Genomic DNA, 11,586 nt, shown 5'->3' on the forward strand with positions numbered 1-11,586 from the left:
CTTTCTTTCTTTCTTTCTTTCTTTCTTTCTTTCTTTCTTTCTTTCTTCTTTCTCTCTTTCTTTCTCTTGGCAAACTATAATCAAACAATAAATCAGCAATATTCTGAAGGCTGTGTCTGAAAAACAAAGTATAGGCCAGCAAACAAATATTTTGTGATATTGAGTTGGCTTTGGAGTATGAAAAAGACTGATATGGATTGATATTATAAATCAGTATTAATAACAAAACAATCACGTCATTATACATAGTTGTGTTATAGTAACAAAAAATAAATTCAGCATTTATGATTTTTTATGGATTTTTCATATCTTTGGATGTAAAACCACAGGAAGAAACAAAAACACATTCTTAAATAACATTTACCCATCACTTTTTACAACATCCCAAAATTAAACTTCCTCAAGTAAAGATTGATAGTAAATGTTATCTGTGTATCAGTTCCTGTCATCATTTGTAGTAAAGTAAGTTATTTGGATGTATTATATATGTTTGAATTGTTTGTTACCTGACTAAATTCTACTCTTTATAACATTAAATGACACCTTCATATAATAATTAAAATAATAAATTTTTGGAAGCTAGTTTAATAAGAATTTTTCTCATTTTTCCTTTTAAAGGAAGAGTATTTAGTCTATATTCTTAACAGACATATTTTGCTTTTACTTTTTATTACTCTTTATAACATCACAAATAGCCTCCATATTGTGCATTTATGTGAAAAAACACACTTTTTGTGTAATTTTGAGTGAACCATACACTTCCTTGGAGTGTGAAAATGAACTTCTCTCCCCCTTAGAGAACACTGTAATAGTCAGCTTTAATAGCCTCTCCCTAGAGTAAAGGAAATCTTTTTTATTTCTCACTATAAAAGAAAGAATGTGTCTATGTCAAGATTTCTTTAATAACCAGGACTTGTTCTTACTGTCTTTATATGAACCAGGGTCAAGGGTTCACAAGGTTTAATAATGCCATGTTCTCTCCCAGGGACGGAAACTATGAAAACGTATCCTGAGAGTAAAATCCACTGTATGTTTATTTTTAAGGTAGGTTTGAAAATATCTTATATTTTCCCCATCAATCAGAGCTAAAATGGAAATTTGTATCAATTTTATTTATACTACATGATTTATTTGAATTCTACTCCAAGAAAAAATATCACCTTTCATTTTACTTTCCTCTTAAAAACTCACATGTACCTTCCAAAACATACCTATTATCCAAAACAACCGCTGAAAATTTTGTAGAATCAGGGATTAAAATTGAGACAAAATTCATGTGAGCTCAAGTAATGAAAACTTAAGTAATAGTTAAATTATTTGCCAGGGGTGCCTGGGAGGCTCAGTCATTTGAGCATCTGACTCTTGATTTCAGTTCAGGTCATGATCTCAGGGTCATGAAATTGAGCCCCACAAAGGGCTCTGGGCTTGGTGCAGAGTCTATTTGTCCCTCCCCCTCCCTCTCCCCACTCGCACATGCGGGCTCTCTCTCTATCAAATGAATGAATAAAATCTTTTAAAAAAGTAAATTATTTGCTCATTGAACATTACACTGCTTTCAAACTTACTTATGCAGTATATAAATTGACTTCAATTAAGTCTTCCAAACTTGTAAGAGTTACCTATGTTCTAAAAACTAATCAGATGGTCTTGTTCAAGAGACAACAGAAGTAGCCAGCCATACTTGGAGCAAGGGAGGGTCAACCAACAGTTGACGTATTGCTAAAGATGCTAGTACATGAAGGTAGTTAACAAACATAGTGTCTAAGCTGCTCCTTACGGAAGGATGTTAAGATGCTAAGGAAAAGTTTTAAAGTTTTGCTTGGAAATTCCAAATATGTGGTTCTGGGTGTACATACTCCAAAAACCCTAACCCCTGGATAGGTGGGCTGTTCTTATTTGAAATCATGTCAGATTAATTTGAGAGGGACTTCAAATTTTATTACTAATATGGTTAGTTGAAGGCCCTGGTTATCCCCACACATTTTTAGGAGTAGAGTTAACAAATACCACAGTGAGAATGCAGACATGGTCAGCCAAGTTGTTTAATGGGGTTCCCAGATAGACCTTCTTCCTGTCTACCCCAGTTTTGGGCTTTGTTCTTAAACAAATCAATAATAAGGTAAGGGAAAAACATTTTCCCCCATTTGTCTTTTTTTTTTTAAGATTTTATTTATTTATTTGACAGAGAGAGAGACAGTGAGTGAGGGAACACAAGCAGGGGGAGTGGGAGAGGGTGAAGCAGGCTCCCCACTGAGCACGGATCCTGATGCGGGGCTCGATTCCAAGACTCTGGGATCATGACCTGAGCCAAAGGCAGCTGCTTAACTGACTGAGCCACCCAAGTGCCCCTTCCCCTCTTTGTCTTTAAAGAGGTTGATGGTTTCAAAAGTTTTGGAGTATGATAATAATAGATTTCAATAGTGCATTTGATAGCCATACATCTTGCCCATTCACATAAACTCCCTTCACTGCTAGTCTTCATATGGGGCTCCTTTAACTTTTCCATATCTAGATTCTTTGTGCTCAAATGGCCCTTATCAATTCTCTGCTTTTTGTGACAAATTATATGACAGGACACTGTCCTGGGCTATTCTTGGCAATCCTTCAAGTTAAATAAATTCCTAAATTTTTTTGTAAATCCTATTTCTCTGTTATTTCAGACTTCTGGTTTTAAAGTGATAAATTTATAATAATACCATTCATATTATTATAATATATTATATGCCACATATAGTGCATTATAAAATATACTATATAATTTTTAATAAAATAATCATTGCTGCCATTTATTGAGTAAATATAAATATGTACATATTTATACATATACATATAAATGTACATAAGTATGTATATATACATATATATATAAATATATACCATGTGCTCTTAAAGATAGTGTAGGTATATTTTCATTAATCCTCAGAAAAGCTTTATAGAGAAACCGTTGCCTGGAGGCAGTACTTTATGTGTAAGGAAAGTTTATAGCTGTGACGGATGCTGTGATACGAAGTCTGGTCTTTCTTCTGAAGGACTTATTCCCCCAACTATTGGGAATGCTGCCAGCAGAAAAGCTCTTAGCTGTCAGCTGTCTCAAGAAATTGTCTTCAGGTAAAGGGTACTCTCTTGTCCAAGATAACTCCCCTTCTGGTGCCTGGACCCCATGCATTGAATGGGATGATGCAGTGCTATAACAGTTTAGACCCCCTTGCTCCAAATATAAAAACTCCAAAGGCCCTTTCCAGCTTCAGAGCTCCCTGTGGGATTGGCTGAGGCTCTTGTTCTTCTTATCTTCCTTTCCTTTTCCCTCTAGTAGAGATCCAGAGAGCATTCCCCAATAAACTTCCTGCAAGCTTATCTCTGGCCTCAGAGCCTGCTTCTTGAGAAATCCACCTTGCAACAGTGACTATATAATTTATTGTCCAAGCTAAGACTTTTTTTTGCAAGTGAAAGGGTGTGCTGATCAGATGGAATGCAGGTACCACAGGCATAGACTAGAATAGTCCCAAGTGAACTCAAATTTATGGTCACTCTAAGGTTGAGGTAGCATAACCATGGGTTCAATGCGACCTACTTGTTGTGGATGTTAGGGTGATTTAGCATAACCAGCGGTTCAATGCCACCTTACTTGTTGTGGATGTTAGGGTGATTATTGACTTTGTTAATCTCACTTTCCTCGAGTGTAAAGCAAGATAGTAATGCCCACTTCACTGGAGAATTGGAAGACTCGATTAAGATAATGTGAATAAAGCGTTGGTATAATGCTTAGAACTTAATACTTGGTAGTTCTTACCATCATTATGGCCAATTAACAGATGAAGATGTGAAGTTCAGAGAGATTAAGCAAATCCACAGTTTACACATCTCATTAGGAGGGACAAGAACCAGGATTCAAATTCAGTTTTCTGACTATAAAACCCACCCAGATAACCAAGCTGCTAGATTATCTTTTTATACAGCCTTTTTTTTGTCATTTTAAGAATTTATTTTTAAGACCCAGTTCTCCTCAATTATCGGATGTATTAAGTACTCTTTTAACTGCAAGTGACCAAAAACAAAAACAAAAAACACAACCCACCCTCAAAGAACAAAAAACTCAAACAAGCTTAATCAAAAAAAAGAATCTGTGCACTCATGTACTAGAAAAGCTCAGGGGGAGTTCTGTGTTCAAGCCTGGATGCTTCCATGTCCTTGAAAGGTGTCGTGAGAATTTTATATCCCTTACTCTATATATGGGCTGCTTTTCTTAGTGCTGGCTTTATTTTGAGTCACACTTTTCCACATGTTTGGAAAGATAGCTATTAGCAGCTCCAGGCCAGTGTAGCATGTAATTCCAGAGTTGAGAAAAGCAAAACCCGTTTTTTTTCCCCCACCATCCACACTAATCCCCTTTCTTGTTCCTATTTGACATAACTATCCATCAGTTTTACACTTTCCTCTCTTTCCTCAAACCTCCAACACTTCTTCCCTTTCCTCTCTCAGCTGATGGCCTGAATTTTCATTTCACTAAGAAAATTAAATCAATCAAAGGAGAATTTCCTGATGCTACCACCACCAAATCTATCAACATACCTGCATCTGAAGTCATATCCTTTGCTCTCCTTCCTTTAAGAGTGGTTAGTCTGTCAGTGCTCCTATCAAAGACCAACCACATCCCATCCTATTTTTAGAAAACATTTTCCTAAAAATTATTCTCTCTGGGTTCTTCCCCATGATTTCTCCCTGTACTGTCATTCCCATCCGCATTTGTTGCAAAGAGGACCTATGATTCAGATACCTCTTTTAGTGCAATGAGTGAAAGAGAAGCAATGGTTAAGTATGGCCTTAAAGATTGGTTCAAGGTATAAAAGTTCTTTCTATACTGAGTTTTATTCTATTGAATTACTATCTTCAAAATATAAGCTTCCACATATGCATTTCATTGTTCTTCCATTTTTCTGCCTTTCTCCCTCTAAATAAATGTACCTGATATTGTCTTATTTCTATCCCAATTTTTCCCTAATTGAGAATGACTAATAATGATAATTAAACAATTGAGTGACAACCAACTCCTGTGATTGTGCTAGCTATTTAATAGGTATCACTTCCTACTCAGGTTACTGGAACCAACCTACTTCAAAGCTGTTGACCCTCCAAAAGCTGATGGAATAATTCTTGAGATGATTTTAGGAAATGTAGTGGATCTATGACCTTGTCCAGGCAAGGTCTTAGGCCCCTATTTTTTTTTTTTTTTAGCCAGATTTGAGGCATATCTGGTATAGAGAAGAGGAGGGAGAGATGGTTAGTCAGAGATGGTTGTTTGGAAAGTGAATTGACTCTCCAAACTGTCTCTTGAGTACACGTGATCCTGGAGTCCAGTGGTGGTGGAGGTGGACTATGGGTTCACATCATGCAATTTGGCCTAAAATTTAAAATCTCTGAGGATAGAGAAATTATCAGTAAAGAAAGGATTGGTTTTCAAAGAGGAGATGCCAAGCTCCCATGCCAATATTAATAAAAAATGAGTTCACATTTTACAGTTTGCAGTTTATTCTTGTTGATTATCTCATCCAAATATGACACAACCTTATAAGAAAGTAATTGTTGTATTTTCAAAAGGTATAAAAACTAAGCCAAGAAAAATTAAGTAAATTTCTCAAGGTCATCGAATAAGTTAAACTTACTCTACAGGTAAGGAAGGTGGTCACGCAGCTCTAGATACATATGTTCATCATTATCTCATGTTGCCAATCATTGGTAGTTTCCAAAGAGGGCCCTAAATACACCTTACCTTTCAGTATTCACACATGTTTGTATAGTCATTACCCACAATGAATCAGACCTAGTACTGCATAGACAATAGAATGTGACATGCTTCTTCCTTGCTCTCTTGGAATGTGTACTCAATGAGAAGCCAGCTGCCATTCAAAAAGTTCAACTACTCTGATACTCCAAGCTATTAGGAAACTCAAACAAGCTATGAAAAAGAAAGTTCTTCCAACAGGTCTTTCAGAAATTTTACCAAAGGTGTCAGACAGGTAATTGAGGAAACTCTCTTGGATGGTCCAGTTCAGTTGAACATTCAAATGACTCTACCCTCTGTCACTCTCTAACTGCCAACTTAGGGGATACCTCAAGCAAAAAATACCCAGCTAAACTCAGTTCATGCACATTATAATAAATATAATTTTTTTAAGTTAAAAATTTTAAGTTACAGATTTACAACATTAGATCAGCAAAAACTTGTCTATACAAAGCTGGGAAAGGAGCAGAAATTGAGGGACCATATAAGGTAACTATTAGGAAGGTACATTGCAAATTTTGAAAAATGCTACTGAAAACATATGGATAGAGTGAAATACACAAATCCTCAGAAGTCATAAACCCTGAGACTGAATCCTCTTCTTCACATTTTCTCACCTTGTGACTCTTGGACAAATCCCACTCAAGTTCTCCAAGTCTAAATATGATTATCAATAAAACTATGATAAGAAAGTATGGCTACTATCAGAGTCTCAGGTGGGAAAATTTTGTATTTAACTATTTTTTGAAAATTGCAAAATCTTGCAGATATTTACCATATTATGGGAAAAAATACAGAGGCAGGAGCGTGTGGTCCTATGCACAAGAGGTAAATTATGTTTGAGTTAATGGAATAGAATTTGAGCATTCACCCTATGCTACTGGGCACCATTATGCCTAAGGAATTGTGCTTAGGTCTGGCAACCTCATGCTGAATGAAACAGATAAAATACTATATGGGCCTGAGTCTAATGTTTATCAGATGAGTGATTTTCATTTAGGCAGCTATTATTGACATAAAGGAATCAATTTTTCTCTTAGTAGTCATCATAGTAATGCTGTGGCAGGGATGACATATGTTGTGGTGATAGTGGCAGAGAATTTCTATTTTGAGATAGTTATAGCATAAGTAGTCTTTCACTAATTCCTATGAGGAAGCTTGAAAATTCTATCACACTCTGTGATTAAGGGGAAAGGAAAGGGGGAAGTCAGTATCATATTGCTCTTGGAAGATAATTCCCTAGGAAGACCCTAATTTAAAAATAGCAAAATAGGGGGCACCTGGGTGGTACAGTCCATTTAGCATCCAACTCTTGATTTCAACTCAGGTCATGATCTCAGGGTCTTGAGATTGAGCCCCTCTACATGCTCCACGCTCAATGCTGAATCTGCTTCAGGTTTTCTCTCCCTTTCCTTCAGCCCCTCCCTCCTGTAGTCTCTCTTTCTCTCAAATAAATAAATAAATCTTTAAAAAATGGTGAAGTAAGACATTTGATGGTGCTCATGGAAGAATAATGAAATAGATGTTCATCTGCAGAAACTACTTTCCTTTTGTCAATAACACACCAGGAATTAATCATGAATATGGTTTTCATGAAAATCTTGGCTTTAAATTCCTGACCAGTGCCTGAAAGGAAAACATACATTACTAAAATGGGCTTATCAAATAAAAAATATGTACAGAATCCACTTTGGAGCATATGAGCACTGCCTTCTAGGTTTAGAATATGCAATTTCAGAAATCATACCCTAGAAAAGACTTGAAACTAGTATGGTATGATGTAGCCAAAGCAAATAGCATCACGTAAATGTCTACCAGGAACCTGTAGGTTTGAGAGAAAGAAAGGAATCCTGTTTCAACTTAATAGAATAATATGTGGCCACCATACCTCATTTACAGGAGATTTACATCTAAATACTCATATGCTTGTAAGTCATCTCTTGAGTGTTAAACTTAAAAAAAAAAAAGATAATCATAGGAGTCAGATAACTTTATCAGGGAATTTAGAGGAAAGAAATGTATTTAAGAAAAGCAGTAAGGATCAGAACTGTATCCAATTACAGCTATATTCTGTTACTTAGGAAAATATCATGGCTTTATGAATATTGAAGTGCATTTCCCAAGACATTAAGTTGAAGATTTAGTCTTAACTATAAATTGCATTTAAATCATATATGTGAAAGAAATCTTATTTTTATCTTATAATTAGTACTGACTAGCAAAGACTAATAAAATAGTTTCATTTCTAGTGATCTTAAATTCTACTGTGATATGAAAGAGAAAGTGGTGGAGAAAAAGCATCTGAAAATTATTTCCTTCATACAGACATGTATGAAAATGAAAATGAAAAAACTGGCAGAAATAATCAGAACCATTTTTTTAAATCTCTAGAAATTAACCAAATGTTTTCAAGACTTCAGACACTGTGTGTACGTGTATGTGTGTGTGTGTGTGTGTGTGTGTGTGTGTATTGGCTTAATATCAGAAAGAATTGTGAGCTTTGGGGTGTTTTAGTTTGCTCTATTCTCATGCCCCTTTCTATAGTACCCTGGTAGACTTAAAGCAAAGAGTCTTCAATCATGAACACTAAGCAGTCCGGCAACCACCAGTGTCATTCCCAGAGAACTGTCATTTGACCAGGTAGGCAGTTCAGTGGGAAACACCACTTATAATTCTGTCTTCATGTGGCCTAACTTGGAGCTTACCCAGTGTGAAAAGCCTTTTCTCTGGGATATTGTTGAAAATATTTAGAGGCAATTTTTTAACTTTATGGAAGCCTGAAGTAACAGATAATGGTTAGAACAAATCATAAATGGCCATAACGCTTAAAAGAGAAAGTTATAGAACGAGAGGTCTTTTTTTTTAAAGATTTTATTTATTTATTTGAGAGAGAGAGAGAGAGCACAAGCAGTGGGAGGAGCAGAGAGGGGAGAGAGGAACAGGCTCAGTGCTGAGCAGGGATCCCGATGCAGGACTTGAGCCCAGGACCCTGAGATCATGACCTGAGCAGAAGGTAGACACTAAACGGACTGAGCAGCCCAGACACCCTCAACAAGGGTTTTCAAAGTTCTGGCATGTTACTGAGGATCTAAATGTCCACACACAGGGAGATGGTGGCATATATTCCAAGCAGCGCACCTATTTTCAAGAAGATATGAGAAGGCCTATGCTCTCACCACTGGTTGACCAGTTATGGCAGATTTTTGTGAAACCAAATAGGGACAACCCAGTCAATTTTGGCAAGGAAAAGATTACTCCTTGGCCTGGAAAAGTTATAGGAAGGAACATTCAACAGAACTGTTGGAGAAAGAAACTATGCCCAGTGGGCTTCATAACAAGAGCCTGGAAACACTGTGGCTTTTGGTAAAGCAACACAGTCAGCCTATTGATATCCAAAAGGGAGAGAACTTGAGGAATAAATACCCCCTCACTCTTCCCATCCTCCATTCTCCTGCTAGTGTTTCTTATGGGCAGCTTGAAGTCAATTGGAAACCAGGGTGAAGGCAGCCTTTTGAGGCAGCCCACAAAGTCAGCTTCCCAAGGCAAAAAAAATGGAGTTACAAAGAGTGAATTGAAAACATGGAGCACCCTAACCTGAATGAGATGGGCAAAAATGACCAAGACTCTTCTTTTGATGTTAGGAGTGGAATAATGCTCTATTAGAAGTCTGAGTCCCACTCATGGAGGAAGGCTGCTGTATAGCATGTCCTGCTTGCTCAGATTAGGCATGGAGATCATATTTGCTCTTTGAATTTTCATGAAAGTAGTTGAATTTGGGATTCTACAATATCCAACCCCTGTTCTGATGGGGCTTGCTCTCAGTATTCTCATTATCAACAGTATCCATTCTGTGGGTGGATGCTTGCTTTAAGGGGGTATGTTTTGTATCAAGAGAAAAGAATTAAGATGGGAGAAAGTGTGTTGACCTTTTGTGTCTTTGGTTAGAAAATTCATCTCAAAAAAAAATTGGGGGTTTCTTTTTTATCTGTTTGGTTTTTAATCTGGAAATAGGACTTTAACATGGTCTTCCAACACCCTAATCTCAGACTTCTGGCTCTGACATTGTAAGAGAGTCCAATATCTGTTGTTTTAAGGCACACAGTTTGTAGTGATTTGTTAAGGCTGCCCTAGGGAACTAATACACTAGATATGTGACCTTAACAGTATGGAGGTTCCTCAAAAAGTTGAAAATAGAGCTACCATACGACCCAGCAATTGCACTACTGGGTATTTACCCCAAAGATACAAATGTAGGGATCTGAAGGGGTACGTGCACCCTGATGTTTATAGCAGCAATGTCCACAATAGCCAAACTATGGAAAGAGCCAAGATGTCCAACAGCAGATGAATGGATAAAGAAGAGGTGGTATATATATACAATGGAATATTATGCAGCCATCAAAAAGAATGAAATCTTGCCATTTGCAATGATGTGGATGGAACTGGAGGGTGTTATGCTGAGTGAAATAAGTCAATCAGAAAAAGACATGTATCATATGATCTCACTGATATGATGAATTCTTTTTTTTTTTTTTGATATGAGGAATTCTTAATCTCAGAAAACAAACAGGGTTGCTGGAGTGGTGGGGGGTGGGAGGGATGGGGTGGTTGGATGATAGACATTGGGGAGGGTATGTGCTATGGTGAGCGCTGTGAATTGTGTAAGACTGTTGAATCACAGACCTATACCTTTGAAACAAATAATACATTACATGTTAAAAAAAAGAAGAAGAAGATAGCAGGAAGGGAAAAAGGAAGGGGGGGACATCGGAGGGGGAGACAAACCATGAGAGACTATGGACTCTGAGAAAAAACTGAGGATTCTAGAGGGGAGGTGGGTGGGGGGATTGGTTAGCACGGTGATGGGTATTAAGGAGGGCACGTACTACATGGAGCACTGGGTGTTATATGAAAACAATGGATCGTGGATCACTACATCAAAAACTAATGATGTATTGTATGGTGACTAACATAACATAATAAAATTAAAAACTACAAAAAAATTAGAAAAAGTTATTAAAAAAACTAATGACGTAATGTATGGTGATTAACATAACAATAAAATAAAAAATAAAAATAAAATAAATAAATATTTGTTGAAAAAAAACCAACAAACAATCTAACCAACACACATTGTCCCTGATGCTTTCTTTGTAGCCCTCATGATGAAGAAAAGATACATAGAAACATAGAAATAACTGTCCTGAGGGGATCCAGTCACTCATACTCTTGCTCAGACATAAGGAGAATCATCCAAGTCACAGTGAGTGGGCCAAAGAAAGATGTTTTGCAAGGGATCCTAATTCCACTATCCATGGGGTCTATTACAATGCCTTGTACCACTGGGTCCTACTTCAGGTTGGCATTGGCTTGTGAAAATCTCTCTTATCTCTGCTAGCAAGTAGCATACATGGTTCATTCACAGTCTGAGAACCCATGGTTTTGAATACACATATGAAGATATTACCAAAGCCACCTTGTTCCAGGTTGAGACATAATTTGGGAGCTGGGCACTGGGCCTCTGAATCCTAGCACAAAGCCATGCAAGAATAGGCCATCCTCTGTAAAACCATCCAGCAAGATGTTACACGGGCACTATGGCTGGTATGCAGGACTTAAAAAGAGAAAGTTTAGGGGCACCTTGGTGGCTCAGTTGGTTGAGGATCTAGCTCTTGATTTTGGCTCAGGTCATGATCTCAGGGTCGTGAGATCAAGCCACATCGGGCTCCATGCTCAGCATGGAGTCTGCTTGGGATTTTCTCTCTCCCTCTGTCCCTCCCCTTCCCTTTGATCTCACATGTGAGACA

This window comes from Neomonachus schauinslandi, chromosome 1 (assembly GCF_002201575.2).
Source record: "Neomonachus schauinslandi chromosome 1, ASM220157v2, whole genome shotgun sequence".
NCBI classification, from domain to species: domain Eukaryota; kingdom Metazoa; phylum Chordata; class Mammalia; order Carnivora; family Phocidae; genus Neomonachus; species Neomonachus schauinslandi.